At 33.4% G+C, this 18673-nt stretch overlaps 1 protein-coding gene across 2 annotated transcripts in view; it reads right to left on the reverse strand.

Moving 5' to 3' along the window:
• Positions 1–18384, reverse strand: part of LOC141406438 (uncharacterized) — a 129099-nt gene extending 110715 nt beyond the window's left edge. The window contains exons 1-2 of one of the 2 annotated variants that reach the window (XM_073991913.1): positions 18291–18384; positions 6868–6983 (exon numbers count right to left, since the gene is read on the reverse strand). The gene's annotated coding sequence lies outside the window, so the exon portion shown is untranslated. Of the gene's footprint in view, positions 1–6863; positions 6984–18290 lie in introns of both variants that reach the window. The other variant, XM_073991922.1, reaches the window with a different exon arrangement.
• Between the last annotated feature and the right edge of the window lie 289 nt (positions 18385–18673).

The raw sequence follows: 18673 nt of genomic DNA on the forward strand, positions 1-18673 counted from the left end.
TCAACGTTTTGATATAGCCCCCATATAACTGTACCGCCCGATTTTTTGGTATTTTGAGGATTTAAGCTACATTTTCCATGCATTTATCAGCAAGAGTTGTACACAGTCTTACATAAGTATACGTACGCCCCATAAATCTCGGCTTTTAGAAAAAGTAATGATATTTATGAAATTCCAAGTACACAGGTTTATTTCGTCTCACTAATAAACAATATTTAATACAACAAAAGTATATTCCATAATATAAACAACGGTAAATTTTACAAAAACCAGAAAATGATACTTACAAAAGTATACATACGCCCCAAGGAAATATGAGTATTATCGTACAATTTATGGAATTAGAAGCAAAATTTATACATTTTATTGTTTTGGCGAATGTGTCTGGGTGTCCGAGATATATTTTAGAGAGAAAAAAAAATAATTTTTGGGTGTTAAATGCCGTTATTTAATGCCGAACTTCTTGTATAGCTCGTTAAAGCGGACCCTTGCCGATTTCTTTCCGTTTTAGGTATTTGAGTATACAAAAGCCACAATATTAATGTCAGATTATAGATTTTGATATCCTAGAAAGCTTTTTAGTTGATCTTGTGCATAACACACCTTCCTGGGTGTCGATAAATTCACATTTTTCCTGGGATACCTCAGGAAGTTAATAGATTCCTCGGAATTCTTGGCTCAAATTACATACTGATGACCTTTTTTTAATATGGTGTTATATAATCCTTGGACACCAATTGTAAACAATGTGACAAAATTTTTAAATTACTTTGTTACAATCATGGCAGAACTACCAGGTAGTGGTATCACACCAGCTGATCGAATATGAAAAGTCAAATCCCTTTATAAAAAAAAATTATTTTTGTTGTAATTTCCCCAACAACATAAAGAAAGTTTTGACATAACATATTCAAAATTTTACGGTGCCACTACCTGGGTAATTGTTCCATGGTTACAATGCTATTTTTTTATTGTGTTCCCGTACTTTTTTAATGGCAATGTTAGAAAAAAGAGCGAATTGTCAAAAATTGCTTCCTCATACAAATTTCTTAAAAAATTCGGTTACGGAAAAATGATGGAAATTGCAGAAACTCCTGCATAAATGTCAAAATCAACGTAACAGCTATCATATTAGATGCCAATAAAAGCACTTGCTGCTAGTTTCTATTAGGCCAAAATTGTATGGCAGAAAACAGGAGAAGAAGAATAATGTATTTGGAAACATAATGAACACGAATAATCCCATTTATTGGTTCTGAGCACAACTTTTATCTATCAAAATTTATTATTATGATCTATCAACGATAAAATACAATATATAGATAATTTTACGATAGTTTTCCAAATAAAGTTGTAAAGTTCTATATTTTTATATTTTTGATGATTAATTCAATTTACAACAACTTGTGAAAATTTATGTTCGATCAGCTGCACATATGCATCTACCTTGATCATTGTGATATGTTTGAAATCAACAAAAAATGAGTGTAAACACCGGGGTGTATTTCAGGATTTCGTGAAATCCAGTGGATTTTGGAGCGCTAGTGTAAACTTGGCATTAAAATCTGAATCTGAATACAGTCCGCTTACTAGAGATAAGCTTTGTGCTTGGTAGAGAAATAAAGTGCTACGTGACTAACTGAAGTGAAGTCAATAAAGCATTGTAGAACCGTAATCTAAAACGAACCCTCGTTTAATTCGGTACAAATTGTATCGGGGAATAAAACAACGAGTACGTGTAAGTTAAACCTTAATTCCGTAACAATATGTTATAGTTTGATAGAAATAGCTACTTCTTTCTCCAGAAATTTGCAAAAATTAAGTATTTTCCAAAATGGTGTAAAATTGAAATCGACTTTACACATCTTTCAATATCTTGACCTAATTTTTTGCTTTGCTTAGGTTCAATCGAATCATATTTAGAAATTAAGAATGTATAGAGCATGGAAAGATATTCCGCACAGACATTTCTAAAAGCCTTTTGGACATTTTTATAAAGAATAATTTTGATTTTGAATTTGATTTTTGAGCAAACATTTATTTGTATACATATATTAGACTAAGCACTTATGAGCGCTTTAAAAAAATAAACTAGTTTTGTTAATAGCCAACTGATATCTAAATTATGTAAAGCAAGTAAAAAAGCCTTGAATTCGGCCGGGTGTTTATACCCTCCACCATAAAATATTCTGAACTAAAACGGAATAAATATATTCTTTCCAGTCCACGATTTTAGGCGGAGATATTTTTTGACCACTGATACCTAAATAAGGTAAAAACGCATAAAAAATGTATTAATCGGTAGAGAACCTTATATGGGGCTATATCAAAGTGAAAATCGGGAGGAACAGTTATATAGGGGGCTATACCTAAAAATGGACCTATGTTGACAGTTTTTAGTGGAGATATTTTGTGACCACTGGAAACGCCAAAGTTGAAATTACAGGTAGTTCGGTCAAAAATGTAGTTAAAATACACAAAATACCGAAAACCGGGAGGTTCCGTTATATGGGGGCTCTACCAAAACATGGAACTATGTTGACAGTTTTCGGTGGCGATCAAAAATTTTAGCTAATATCCTCAAAATACCGATAATCGGGAGATACCGTTATATGGGGGCTATACCAATATATGGACCTATGCTGACGGTTTTTGGTGGAGATGTTTATGACCACTGGGAATCCCAAACGAGAAATTACAGGTACTTCGGTCAAAAATGAAGTTAAAATCCACAAAATACCGAAAATCGGGAGGTACGGTTATATGGGGCTATACCAAAAAGTGTTTCGATGCAGCCCATCTTCGAACTTGACCTGCCTATGAAAAAAGACGTTCGGCTGCAAAAATGTATCGTTTTTGCTCAATTATTGCGGACGCTAGAGTGATTACAACAGATGGACATGGCTAGATCGTAATAGAATTTTATCCTGATCAAGAATATATATAATTTATATGGTCGCAAATGATTAGTTCGATGTGTTATAAACAGAAAAACAAACCATACTATGTTGGAGGGTATAAAAACATATGTTGGACAAACAGCTGATGTAGGATCTATTTTGGCTATCTCAATTATTGCGGACGCTAGGGTAATTGAAACAGTCCTAGAATTTTATCTGATCAAGAATATATTGCTCATTTACTCAAAGAGTGGCATAACTCGAAAATGGGGTTTTGAAGTTTCTGTTTTTTATGCGGTCCACTGAAATAATGTCATGGAATGGAATCACTTCCATAAAATTTTGCTGGGATGTTAAATGTTGCAGTTATAGTTCAATACGGAAAAATGTTGCACGTGGTAAAATGTTTGGCTCACTGTGATGATCGGATAGTATTTAGAGGTTTGGCCATAACTTTTATGTGAAAACTGACTAAATTTAATTGATGGTCCTTTTTTTCTGGAGGACATATTCCGCCAAAATGGCACATATGTATGTGGAAAATGAACTCTTAATTTTTGTCTTGATGCACGTTTTTGTGTTTTGGTTATCGGAAAATGCAAGAGATGGGTAGTACCTGAATGTATGTCATTGAAGCTGTCTCTAAACGGTGTGGAATTAACATTTAAAGGCATATTCAAAAATTTGGGAGTTTGGTTAACTAAATTGTTTAAATTTAGGGGCATTACCTGAAAAAAATCAAAGTTATTGCTGTATAAAACATCCATTAGACCCGTACTGGTTTATGCCTTACCTATATGGTTTTCCATTTCTCCAACGGAAATACTAGAAAGAAAAATACTACGCATCTGTGTCGGAAAAAAATTTTCAATCGTATAACAAGCGTTTCTCAAATCATTGTATGTATGAGGCAGCTCATGTTACCCCAATATCAGTCTATGCCATGCAATTAATTAAGAATTATGTGAATAGACTTCATATGCATTCAAACTCACTTATGCAAAGAGTTGTTGAAGAACAATATGGATTCAATTGGGAAAATACCAACTATATTTCCCCTCCTGGTATTGATTTGGCGATGGCTTTGGAATCTATTGAGTGTCCAGAGTTTTATATCAGCACCTCTCCTGGAATGCACAGGTAACGAGCAAATAAAAGGTTCTGTTGATGGAAATGTGTTTAATTACTTAATGCACATATATATCGATATTACAGTTCATCTGATTAGTTTAGGTTAGGTTTAGGTTAAATCTAGTTCTAAGATAAATATAGATGAGACATGCTCTCAAACATTCAAGTGTCGGGAGCAAACACGGAATTAACACACAAGACATCAAAACCAAACACTATAGTTTTAATGATTCTGTTAAATACTGTTCAAAATTATTCAACTATATGTTGAAAAAGGAAACGACTCAATAAAATTTGAATTGAATTGATTGTAATTCTTACACATGGATAAAACAACTCATTATTCAACAAAATATGAATTTGAGCTGAAATAAACAAATAAAATGTAAAATTCTGAATCCAACAATAAACGTCAATATCGATAGTATTTTATTAATATCGAATTGTGATTCCATCTCATAATTGGTTAGTGAAGATGTCATATTTCTTGCAAAAAGCACGGGTGAAGATGCTTGACATCAAACGTTTGTCTGCATTTACTTAGGTAAAAGTTCGTTACCTTTGCTAAATTATAATAAAGGATTTTGGCTCCTTTTGTTATAATTAACCTAAAATGGTTGTGTTTTATGTCTCTCTTTTTTTAGCCCTAATTACTTATGGCCTGTTTCAATAAGTCGATTCGTTTGTTCGTTCGTTCAGACTACTACCAAACTTCTGTTTTTATGAAAATTATTTGATTCATTTTTGCTTTAAATAAAACAAACATATTACACAACAACAGGAGTGTGGTAGTAGTTCGAACAAATGAAATCGGGAGGTATTGTTACATGGGGCTATACCGAAACATGGACCTATGTTGAAAATGTTTGGTAGAGTAGTTTTGTGGCAACTGGAAGCCTCAAATATCAAATTGCAGGTATTTCTGTCAAAAAGGTAGCTAAAAGCCTCAAAATACTGAAAATTGGGATATACTAAAACATGGAAATATGTTGACAATTTTTGTTGGAGATAATTTGTGACCTCTTGGAATCTAAAACGTCAAATTACAGTTAGTTCGGTCAAAAATGTTGCTAAATCCCTCAAAATACCGAAAATCGAGAGGTACCTTTATATGGTGGCTATACCAAAACATGGACCTATGTTGACAATTTTTGTTGAAGACAATTTGTGACCTCTGGAAACCGAAACATGGATTTATGATGACAATTTTTGGTAGAGTTATATTGTGGCATCTGAGAACCTCAAACGTCAAATTACAGCTAGTTCGGTTAAAAATTGTAGCTAAAATCCTCCAAATACCGAAAATCTAGAAGTACCGTTATATGGTGGCTTGAAACATGGAAATATGTTGACAAGTTTTGGTGTAGAAGTTTCGTGGCCACTGAGAACCTCAAGTGTCAGATTACAGCTAATTCGGTTAAAAATTGTAGCTAAAATCCTCAAAATACCGAAAATCTGTAGGTACCATAACTTTTGGAATATGTTTGTTGACCACTAGGAACCCTAAGTATCAAATTATAGCTAATTTGGTTTGAAAATGTGACCAAAAACGTCAAAATACCTGAAATCGAGTGGTTACCGTTATAAGGGGGCTATATCAAAACGTGTACCGATATAGCCCATCATGTTAAAGGTTTTTGATAAAGATATTTTGTGGTCTCTGAAAACATCAAACGTCAAATTACAGGTAGTTCGGTCAAAACATTTAGCTAAAATCCTCCAAATACCGAAAATCTGAAGGTACCGTTACATGGGGGCTATACCGAAACATGGACCTATGTTAACGGTTTTTGGTAAAGATATTTTGTGGCCTTTGGGATCCTCAAAAGTTAAATTACACGTAGTTCGGCCAAAAATTGTAGCTAAAATCCTTAAAATACGGATAATCGGTATGTACCGTTATATGGTGGCTATACCGAAACATGGAAATATGTTGACGATTTTTGGAAGAGAAGTTTCGTGGCCACTGAGAACCTCAAACGTCAAATTACAGGTAGTTCGGTCAAAACATTTAGCTAAAATCCTCCAAATACCGAAAATCTGAAGGTACCGTTATATGGAGGCTATACCAAAACGTAGGCTTATGCCCATAACATTTGGAATATAAGTGTGTTGATCACTAGGAACCCTAAGTGAAAAATTATAGCTAATTTGGTCTGCAAATGTGACTAAAAACGTCAAAATACCTGAAATCGGGCGGTACCGTTATATGGGGGCTATATCAAAACGTGTATCAATATAGCCCATCATTGAACTTGACCTGCCTACAAACAAAAGGCGCAGCTTCCCGAAATTTCAGCGTCCTATCTCCATTTTTGTGGATGCTAGAATGATTACCACAGACGGATGGAGGGACGGACGTGCATAGATCGACTCAGAATTTTACCCCGATCAAGTATATACTTTATAGGGTCGCAAATGATTATTTCAATGCGTTACAAACGGAAAAAAAAAATTAATATAACCTCCATACTATGGTGGAGGGCATAAAAATAGAAATAATGCTGGTTTAAAGAAGGAAAAAATCTAAATCACCACAGAATGGGTTCTATTTTAGCCTGTATGAGACAGCATTTAAACTAGCGTTTATTATCATGATTTCTCAATGTTCAATGTAAAGTGTTTAAAAGCATACATAAAATTAATCAACATAGAACATTAATCATAATAATGAACGGTAATGTAAACTTACTTTAATTTGTTGTTATAAACCTTGATTATAATCGTAACCCATAAAATATGCTACATGGATCTATTTTTAAATTGATATATAGGTATGCAACATACGTTTAGGCATAATTCGTAAATGTCACTGTCAAATGTGGTACATACTAACATGGCTAATCAAGTGTGGACGGCCGAATACTGCAGTTCATAATATGAAGTGTAGATGGCGCTGCTCTCCATATAATATTGTTATAAACCTCTACGAACCAGTGAATGAGAATGTATCTGCAAATATTTGAAGATTGTGATTTTTAGGATCTTCATTGGTTTGACTCTTTTGTAGAACATCCATAAATCAATATTAATTATATATTAAATTACTAAAAATAATGATAGAAGGGTGCAATGAAAACTAAACATAAAGAGATTAGATAATGTCTTCTCATGCTGTCTTTTCTTGTGATAAAATGAACATATAAATACTATGTTTATGTTTAAATGTAGTGAAACGTATTTGATTGTTTTATTCGGTTTTACGGATTTGGCGCGTAACGTTTTTTATAGCAAGACTAAGACAAAATACTAGGTCCAAATTCGACTTCTGTATCACGTGCTCATATGTGTCTTGATTAACCCTTGCAGTGTCAAAAATAATTTCTGCCCATGTAAAAACATTGTTAAATGTGAAATATATTCGACAAATGGACTGGGAGGGTTAATATAAAACCAGTAAGGAAGGTATCAAAGTCGGGCAGGGCGATTATCTTATACCTTATACCACCACGATTTCAATGTAACATGGCGAATTTTTTCACGACCAAATTGCTTCACATTTTCCAAATTTTGTTCAAAATGTCCGTTCAATTTCGTTTTTGGCCAATTTTTTTTGCGACCAAATTTCATCACGCATTTCATTAAAATTGAACATACATTGTGAGGGTGGTGCACGAATGCCTAAAATCGGGTAAACCGATGACAATATAATTTAGCAAACATATTTCTAATCCGAAATGTCTCAGAATCAGCTGTGAAATTTCCAGGTTATGAGGATTCTAATAAATAATCAAAAAATTGAAAATTGAGATTGCTTTGCCCCTTCGGCTACATCTTGAAATTTTCTTTGAATATCAGGTTTCCTTTTGGAATACACCTAACGGAAACAAATATACGTACATATGTATAAGCCTTCTCAAATTTTCCCAATTATAATGCAAATTGCCATATACAGTTAGTCAACTAAATTATTGCAAACGATGAATTTATAAGAATTTAGATTTTTTAATTAGGAATTACAACAAGAAATCCTTTCAATAATGTTGGGTTTTTTGTACATATGAGTTTATTAACATGTTTATGAGAACATCAATGCAACAAATTCTGAAGTCGGTCGGAAATAACAAAACAAACAAAAAAAAATCACGGGAAAGATTTTTTCTTTCTGCAATTAAGGATTTGTTATGACTTTTTGGGTATATGGAGATGTAATCTCCTGACACGTCATAACTTTTGTTATAAGTTGATTGTAGTAAGTGAAAGAAAGACGGAATATTCGGAAAAAGACAATGGTTGCCCCCATGCTTCTGAAGATATGACGCAATTGGTCAATTCCAGTTATAACAAGTTAGCGTTAAATTCAGCCGTGCCGAACTTGTTGTACCCTCCACCATGAGTTGTATTGAAGTAAAATGGAACAATTAGTTTCCTTCCGTTTATGAAGAAGACTAAATACCAAATTTCAGCAATTTCGGTAAAACAATGTGGCTATCCTTCAAAATACCGAAATTCGAGAGGTACCGTTCTATGGGGGCTATATCACAACGTCGATCTATACCGATACATTTCTGACGGAAAAAAGACTAAATACCAAAATTCCGATATTTCGGTAAGACACGTTATCCCTAACACCTTCAAAATACCTATGGGAGATATACGAAGACGTGGACCTATACGTATAATTCTCTTCTAAAATATCCCATGGAAGACTAAATGAAAAATTTCAGACATTTCGGTTTGATATTGACGTCACAACCTTCAGAATTACGAAAATCAGGAGGTAATGTTCTATAGGGGCTATATCGAAACGTGTACCTATACTGACGAATTTAAATCGGAAAGGTTTTTAACTCCAAGGTATACGTTTAGTCTATAGACTAAATATCAAATGTCAGCCATTTTTGTGGGGTACCGTTCTATGGGGGCTACATGAAGGCGTGGACGTGAACCGACACATTTGTGGGGAAAAGTTTTATACCCACAACGAAGACTAAATACCAAATTTCAGCCATTTCGGTGGAATATTGAATATTCAAAATACCGCAAATCGAGTGGTACCGTTCTATGGGAGCTATATCAGAACGTGGACCGATATAGCCCATTTGCAATACCAAACATCCTAGGAGTAATATAAACTACTATGTCAAATTACAAAACGCTATCTTCAAAATTTCGAACTGTAGCTTGATTTCAACAGACGGACGGACAGGCGGGCTTGTTTGTAGCGACTTAGAATTTTACCCTTAACAAGAATATGTATACTTTATAGGATCCCCGATGAATATTTCTATGTGTTACAAAAGGAATGGCAACATTAATTATTCCCTCCCCCCATAATATGGCGGAGGGTGTAAAAATGGTAAATCAGTTCGAGAAATCGCTGCAATCAACTCTCTTAAGCTGAGAACGGGGTACAACATAATTATACCTCGCAGAGAGGGAAGGAAACTTCAAGCTGAAGGTGTCACCTGGGAGACCAAAAACAGTAACCCCACGGATTGAAAAAAGAATAATTAAAGAAATCAACGATAGACCCCAAGCCAGACTCAGAAAATTCGCTCTTCCAATTGAAAACGATTTTGTAGTAAGTGTGCCACATGAAAAAATCAGAAATGTGCTACATAACAACAAGTATGCATCATGCGTGGCTAGGAAAAAAACATTGCTCTCCCAGCAAAATATAGAGAAGCGATTCAGATTTTCTACAGAGAACATTTCACGTCCACTGGAGTATATTATTATATTTTCAGATATTTTCAGATGAGACTATAATTACATTATACTATGACAATGGACCCCCAAAAAGTATGGCAAAAATCTCTCACAGCCCTTTAAAGACATGTGCAAGCTGTTATTGATCCCCGAGGTGGGAATACTAAATATTAGAACAAACTTTTTAAGACTGAAAAATGTGCATTTTGTAATTATTTAGTTATTTAGTAATTAAGTATTTAGTACAATCATTGAGTAGTTCTCTTTTGTTAATTTTAGGAACATTTCTTGTAAAAATTGTATTTTATTAATAAACATGTGTAAGAATTAAATTGTTAACAACTATATTAATAATGTTATTTATTTAAATCAATAAAACGTTATAATATTTGAAATATTGTAATCATTTTGGTTTTGCAATAATTTAGTTGTCTAACTGCATCTGAGATATGACTAACAAAATTTAAATTTATTTTTTATTTTTTGAGTTTACAAAAATTAATATTGGGGGCCACCGTGGTTTGGCAAGCACGTCCGCCTCAGAAGTTCTGTCGTTCAATCCCTGACCAGAACATCAAAATTAACAATGTTGACTTACATTTCCTGAGTTTTTCAGCCATGAAAAACTTCTATACAAGTGGTGTCGTAAGACACGACGTTCGGACTCGGCGATAAAAAGTATATCCTATATCATTGAGCAAATATGGATCGGCGTGTACTCATTGATATGTGAGAAGTATACCTTGTCTCCTCGGGGATGTTGTGGGAATATATGAAAAAAAGACAAATTTTTTTAGTTCTCCATAAAAAAAATTAAATTTTTTTTAAGCTACATGAAAGATTTTTGGTACATAGATTGGGAAAAAAATCCCATTCTTAAATCTTTTCGAGATACTAATTTTGGTTATTGCGCGCAAAAGTTATATCGGTTTCAATTCTGAAAAAAAGAAAAAAAAACGTTAAAAGACTCTAATCATTATATTGAGAAACTCTCTTAATTAGGGGCTCCCTACGTAATATAGTTTTAAGTTTTCGCGGAAATTGAGAAAGAGTTGAAAAAAATTGGTAGTTTGCAACTTGTTTTAATAAAATTCAAGCAGTTTACGCATCCTAAAAATATTTAAAAAAATATGTACGTAATTTAAACATCGCGATGATTCGAATGAAACCAAAACTATACAAATCCGTTTAATGGTTTGCATATTATAGCAAAAACAAAAAGATATATTGAGGAAATTTATAAAATTTTTGTAAGAGAAAATATTTATTAAAATTTATTTTGTGAGTTAGTTGAAAAAATTTAGGAAAAATTTGTCGGAGTTATTCTTCTATTTTAGAGAAATTTCACGCAAAAAATCGAATTTTTTATTCTAATCACTTCTCGAATACACACTAACATCTAGCGGAAGATATGGGTATCGTTCAAATAAATGTTGGGTTCCTTTTAATGGGGTATACTCTGGAAATACGAGTAAAACTGTATCGGGTAATGTTCATTTTGAAATGCGTGTATATCGCGAAATCCTCAAAATCACTTGATGCGCATGCGGTTTACCAATACAACGAATTCTTCTCTTTTAATTTGTACACATTTGCTAGGATTTACTTTGGCCGCTAAGATGTAGCATCATCAACAGTGTGTGCAACAAACTGTATAACGCTTATAATTTGCACAAAGTGCATACACTTTTTATGCGCATCCGATTTCACTATCATCCATGAAAAAATACATCGATCTAAACCTATTTCGATAAAATCCATCAAGTACCGTGGATGTAGCATCACACACTATTTTTGGGATAAATCGGATAAAGCTCCCATGGCACTAAATTTTTTAAACCACTGTTTTCGTAAAAACTCGAGTAATGTGTCCGTTTCTTCATTGAAAAGGAAACGATCCACAGAAAACGCGATTTAATCCGCGATATTTTCAAACACATTTTTCGCAAATTTTTCAATTTTTGCAGTAGCCATTTCCGCCGTTCTAGTAGATGGATTTTTACGATCTGTGATTCATATGATCCGGATCGTCGAAAAACTAAAATATCGCGGGGTACCACACACTCAAAACGATATTGTAAATACTGTACCCAAAAAATAGGTTTTTTAGGAAAAATATCGCACTAAATTTTGGCCTTTGGCAGTAGATTACTCTGCTGCTGTGTGGGCTGCATACTCAATATACATATCAGATTATGCGAAATCGCGAGTTCTTTAATCCTATAATTGGTTTTTCGAAATATCCGAATGCGCGTCCCAGTTACATAAAAATACAAAAAACACCTGAAATCCGGCTTCAAAATGTCAGCATCCATAAAAGGTGGATGTAGTGGAAATTTTGGAAAGTGATACATTAGAAGTGTAATCTTCATTTTGTATTCTCCTACTTTTACTTTGGACAGATGTCCGTCATTTGAATGGTTTAATCAGAAATCGAATAGCAATGTAAAAAACCTGTTTAGCTTCAACGTGTTTTTACCTATGTTTTTTCCTTTACGCGGTCGTAACTACCACGTAAATTAAATTTTTTTGCTAAATTTTCGAGCTTTGTACAAAAACATCTAAATTAATCCAGTAATAGTCATAGTTACTGGTAAACTACAATAGTTCGCGTATTATAATAGTGCAAACCTTGGCTTCATGGAAACTAAAAAATTTTGACTTTTCCTGTATGTGTATGTATGTAATATTTCAAAAAATTTCAAAAGGTGTCGCTAAGAAAAAAATTTTAACAAAAAGGTGGCAAAGCGACCCCTTCTACAATCACGGTGCGCCTTAACTAGATTTAAATGAAAGGTGCTTACACGTGGGAAGTTTTTACGGATTCTGAAATTACATTGTTCATAGATGAGAATAATCAAAAAACAAAAAAAAAAAACGCCGGAGGGATTTTCAAATAAATCGCGGTCAAAGTTCGCATTTTAAGGCATTTTTAGGTTTTCATGATTTTGTTGGAAACCGCGAGTCGTATCGTAATTGGACTAAAGAAAATGTTGTAGCAGTGAAAATTCTCTACAAGATTGACCTTTATGACTTAGATGACTTTTTTCATATGATTTACCATTTTTGAGATATTGAAGTTTAAATTGGGACAATGCACTATAGGTAATTTGCCCAGTTTTTGAGGCAAAAAGTCGATTTTGCGACTTTTAATAATAATAATTTTTTAGTTGGCATTGAAAAAAGAACATGTCAAAATGTATTAATATGAATGACATTTTTCAAAATAACGTCATTATCGCGGTTTAAATTGTAGTCAAAGTGAGAATTTCGAAGAAGAACTAAAAAACTATTTATATTTCAATGTATTTAAAACCGCAGAAAAATAAACCAAATATAAATATATGTAAAATGGAATAGATTGGCAATTGCGAGAGGAATTTATTTAATATATAATATAGCTTAAACATTTTGGGTAGCGACCAAAAAACCCAAAAAGTCAGAAATAAATATTTTATTTTTCTTAAACTCACTTCATATAGACTTATACTAAATTGGCCGTGTTTGGCCGTGATTTTGCCACCTAGAACACATTACTGAAAGTCTTCTGCATTGGTATTACTAGGTTTCAAAACCCGATTTTGCCCGTTTTTTGATATATATGAGATTTTATTAGGTTACTTCTCAATAAAAAGTCTTAAAATTGTGGAAGTTTGGTTTGAGGAAATAAACAATAAATGTAAAAAATATTGTTGTTTACAATTTCATTGCAAGTAAAATAAGTATTGGCGACAAATTGTTTGGTATATCCGTGGTTTTCTAAAAACGGTGCGGCAGTAGTAAGCTTTATTTGATCTCTCTATTACATATTAATCATTGATACGGTTTAAAGGAGTACTAAACTCGTCTTTATTAGCGTATATACAAAAAATATACAAAACTGTAGTAACAATTCGTTGGAAAATCTACTCGCGGGGACAAAATTTTTGCTACTTACTACCGTGATCGTTTTCAACAGTTTGTTGTGTGTAAGAAAACTAATAAAAATTGCATTGGAAAAAATAGCTTTGTTCGTTATATAGGTAGTTGCTTATAACCGTTGTTCGTTATATCCGAATTTATCTGTAAAAATGTTTGTTTTATCTCACTTTTACACATAAATAATTTAAAAAGTTAAAAAAATCCTTTAAGTCCCCTGTTATTAATTTTTGTCTCAAAACCAGGCCAAATTACCTATAGTGCAATGGACTGACTGTATCGTCTCCTTATAAAACAATGCCATGACTGCAATTTCCCAACTTAAACTTATATATCTGAAAAATGGTACAACCTAAGAAAAATCGCACAATCAATCTTTTAGAGAATTTTCACAGCTATAAGATTTTCTCAGGTTCCGTATCCATAAGATTTGCCGTATTCATTCAAAAATGCGAAACCCTAGCAAAAAACATAAAAATGTAACCTGAGCTTCTTTATCTTAAAAATGGTACAACCTGGGAACAAATCATTAACGTCAATCCTCTAGAAAATTTTCACGGCTACAACATTTTCTTTAAGTCCATTTCGATAGGACTTGCGATTTCCAAGCAAACCTAAAAAATGTGAACTTTGACCGCGACTTATTTAAAAATCTCTACATCGATTTTTTCTTGTTTTTGGATTTTTCTCATCCAACAACATTGCTGTTTCAGAATCCACAAAAACATCCCAGATGTAAGCTGTTTTCACTTAAAGTTAGTTAAGGCGCTCCGTGCATGACATTGTTTTATAAGGAGGCGATACAGTCAGTCCATTGTCCCAATTTGAACTTCAATATCTCAAAAATGGTAAATCCTAGGAACAAATCATTAACGTCAATCTTATGGAGGGAAATGTGGTTATATATGATGGATATTTCGCATTGTTACATGAATTGCTAAATCAAACATATAAATACCCTTTCCACATTGTGGTGTAGAGTATAACAGGCAATCAAAATTATGGGGTCTATGTTATATTAGGTTATATTTTGGGGTGTTACATGCATTTTGGGCAAAACAACCGTATAATAAATATACTTTCTACTTTCGCATTTAAATACAGTTATAATTTCGCTCTTCATGGAAACATATATGTTTTGAATGTACATTCAGATGCGATACAACGAATGACATCCATTTCTCACATTTTAACTGCATCCGGATGCAGATCGATCGGAGTCTTGAAAAATGCTTGGAGTGCATTTTTTCCAACTCCATTCGGATGCAATCCAACGATTGACATCCTTTTCTCGTGAAAAGGCACTCCGTTCGTTACATTTTATTAGCAGTTGTTAGAGGTGCCTACAAGTACGTAAGTCAGTTTGTACATCCCAACAATTCGTATTTAAATCTTTGGTCCAAAAACAGAAAAAGCATTTCCAAAAATTTGTTATAAAATCTCCGTCCCTTTACGTGCAAAAATTTTCAAGTTTTACCACTTTTTACTCGAAAAGTGATCCTTTACTTGATTTAAGCATACAATTGTTATGAGAGCAGTTCACAACTTTTGCTAATTTTGCCACTTTTACCATTTTTAAGAGTAAGAGAACAGACCAAAAATAAAATAATATGTGAACTTTTGCGGTAACTCATGAGAAGAAAATTTCCTAATGGAGTACATACATGTCGAAATTTTTAATTGGTGATGGGAATACAATATAAGAAGCAGATGAAGCAAGAACAGTTCACCTTGGATTAAACAGTTCAGCGATTGAATTTAATGAAACAGTTTCATAATTTGTGTTATTACGTTAACTTAAAATTCTTATTATTTATTCTGGAATATTTTGCAATGGCTTGCATTTTTTATTGCATCTTTGAACTGAAAAAAAAACACATTCCAAAGAGTGCCTTTAAATTCACATTCAAAGCACTGCATTCAAACACGAGCTTTGGATGCAAATTGGACTGCATCCTATTCTGCCCTAAAGGGCTAGTTAAAATTCGATTCCAAAGGGTTAGTTAAATGCAGTGCTAATGGAGTGCATCTTTCAATAGTCACGCTCTTGTAAAAATCAGGAGTGAAAATGTATAATTTGATGCACTTCCAAATCACTTGTATATATGATTTAACTGCATCTTTGGAGGCAAACTTTTTGCTGGGCTTATAATTACATATAACTGATGTGGTTTTTATAACCGCTATATGTCAGGAATTTTTGTTTCTAGGGGAAAAAATACAAGGACCAAACTTGTCTACAATATTTACTATAGTCTCATTTTGATTAGACCCACCGTAAAAATACCAAAATCTAGAAAATCCTTAAATTTTGACCTTTGTTTTTGCACATATGGGATTGATGAGGACTTTGAGGACATTGCTTCTAATGGCAAACCCTAGCTCTCCACCCAAATTCAGCTTTGTGGGAATTTTTGCTATTTTACTGTCTATTTTGACTGGACAAGGCAGGATAGAAATATTGACGTGCACTACAAAATAAAAGTTGTTTCAATAAAATATTAAAGCAACGAATCTGCAATGAAGACCTACTATTTAAAAAAACAATAAGAGAGAGTTATAAAAATTTGAAAGCATGACCAACAAATTATAAAGGGATTGTAATTTGACATTTGAAATTTGGAACGTTGAACGAAGGTAGTGGTATCGTAAAATTTTGAATATGTTATATCAAATTTTTTTTATGTTGTTGGGGAAATTACAACAAAAATAATTTTTTTTATAAGGGATTTGACTTTTCATATTCGAACAGCTGGTACCTTGGTAATTTTGCCATGACTGAACACAAAATATGTTTTAAAATATGTCAAAATGTTTCAGACGACGTTGCCTACGGAGATATACCTTCATCCTTTTGAAAGTCGATCTTATTTTGAGAGTAATTTTTTAGTTGGTAATCGTATAATTTAGGTCTTTTGGACCATTATATCAGGAAGCATGGACTTGCCCTCGAAAAACATCGCTGTAAAGATATCCACAAGGAGTACCTTCGGTAAAATATATAATTGTTCCACAAACATCCCATTCGGGACAAGGGAGACTTCTCTCATATCAATGAGAGAACCCCGATTCGTACCGATAGAGTCCATATTCGAATCAGAATATGTCTAGTAGAAATATTACGAAGTTTGAAGTCTGGACGAAGTCGGTTACTCCCTTCGAGAGTTACCGTGAGAACCATTTTGGGGGAGGTATGATCCATCATGGAACTTAAGGGATGACCCCCACTTGCAAATTTGAGAAAATATAAATTTTCTATTGGATTATTTTAAATTATACATATGTAGCAAAGAATATGAGGTAAAATGTTCAAGTCGAACGGAACAATATTGCCTGAGATATGAGCGTTGGAAGGAAGTAGTTCCAAGGAGACTAACTAATGTGTGTGAGAATAATGTGGATGAACCCTTCAGGAGGTACCGCTGTATGGGGGCTATATCAAAACGTGGACAAATTCTGGAGAACAGTTTTGTTGCCCAAGCGAAGACTAAATACCAAATATCATCTATTTCAGTGGGATAATACAGTTAACCCCTTAAAAATTCCAAAAATCGGAGAGTACCGATGTTTGGGCGCTATATCATCACGTTTACCTGCTCCAAAAAAACGTCTGGAGAAAAGTTTTGTAGTCCAAGCAAATGAGGTAAAAACCTTAAAAATATCGAAAATGGTTGGCACCGTTATATGGAGGCTATACCGAAACGTTGTCCCATATCTAAAATTTTCAGCGGAGATACGAGTATTTGTTGACTTCTATGAATAATAAATGCCAAATAACAGCCAATTAAGAACGAAAATGTATATAAAAACTTTAAAATGTCTGAAATCGAGAGGTAATTTATATGGGGGCTATACCCAAATGTAGACATTTATAGACAGTGTTTTGTGAACATTTTTACCTCTGGAAACACAATATCACAATAGGTCCAATATCAGCTACAAAATTAAAATCCTTTCCCCAAAAATGTACATATAATGTTATACAATATAATGTTTCTTCTAAACTTAGTTTATACTTTAAAATAAGCCAATAATATTTTTCCGATTTTCTGAAATTTACAAGTGACCCACTTAACCAGAAGTTTCCTTACCGAAAATTTTTATATCTTTTTGACACTTTCATAAATAATAATTTTTGGGAAAAAGATTTCGGTTGTGTAGTCGGTATTCGATCTGTCCATAAATAGAAGTCTTATCTTCTGGGCGAAGGTCTGCATCTTTCGAAAACTGTGATTTCGGGATCAAAGTTCGATGAAATGTAATGGTGAGTAACGCATGAATGTACGTTCTAGGACGATTGTTAAAAGACAACTTTATGAAGAAGATAGTTGTGAGACAACATAAACCCTTGATTTTAATATATCCATTCGACTGCAATGACTAAGAATATTTGTTTTATTTCATAAACGATTTTGCATTTCTGTAGGAAAAAATCATAAAATCAAGTATTAAATTAAATCCATTTTCAATCTGTATCTATCATTATCCTTCGGAAAGTGGTGTGACTATTATGCACAGGCAGTAACAAACGGAATAATATGTTGTTATACACCCTCATTTAATCGTGTAGTGTATAATAAATCTACTTAAGCCAAAGCAAACACATAGTTTAAAATAAAATGCGGCTGATTTTATAACTAACCTTAATTACCCACTTCCTAAACATACAAAACCTCTATCAATACTGACCTAACTCCAGTTGCACTGAGGTAGTGCAGACGTTCTCTCTTTTTGTGTCTACATATAATTTAGCTTTATACAGCATCAATATGATCGACCGGACTTAACTTGTATAAGTCCAAAGTAAAACCACTGCCTATACCAACGACTACGACAACCGGACAAGTGATCGCGTACTAAAGTCAATTTGCACACAGACTTTCTATGAATGGTATTCATAAGTTTTGGTTAGTAGCGTTAAAAATTCATTGCTGACCAGATTGTCCGCATTCCATTCACTCACAACAAAGCAAAACAAACCAACATCGAGTCGTCGGCGTCGTCGTTCGGCATCGTTGTTGGTCACTTGCTTTGTTGACGAGAGTTGGGTACTTCTTGGATGCCAGTAAGCG

Source organism: Musca autumnalis, unplaced genomic scaffold (genome assembly GCF_047663935.1).
Source record: "Musca autumnalis isolate F117 unplaced genomic scaffold, ASM4766393v1 scaffold_1, whole genome shotgun sequence".
NCBI classification, from domain to species: domain Eukaryota; kingdom Metazoa; phylum Arthropoda; class Insecta; order Diptera; family Muscidae; genus Musca; species Musca autumnalis.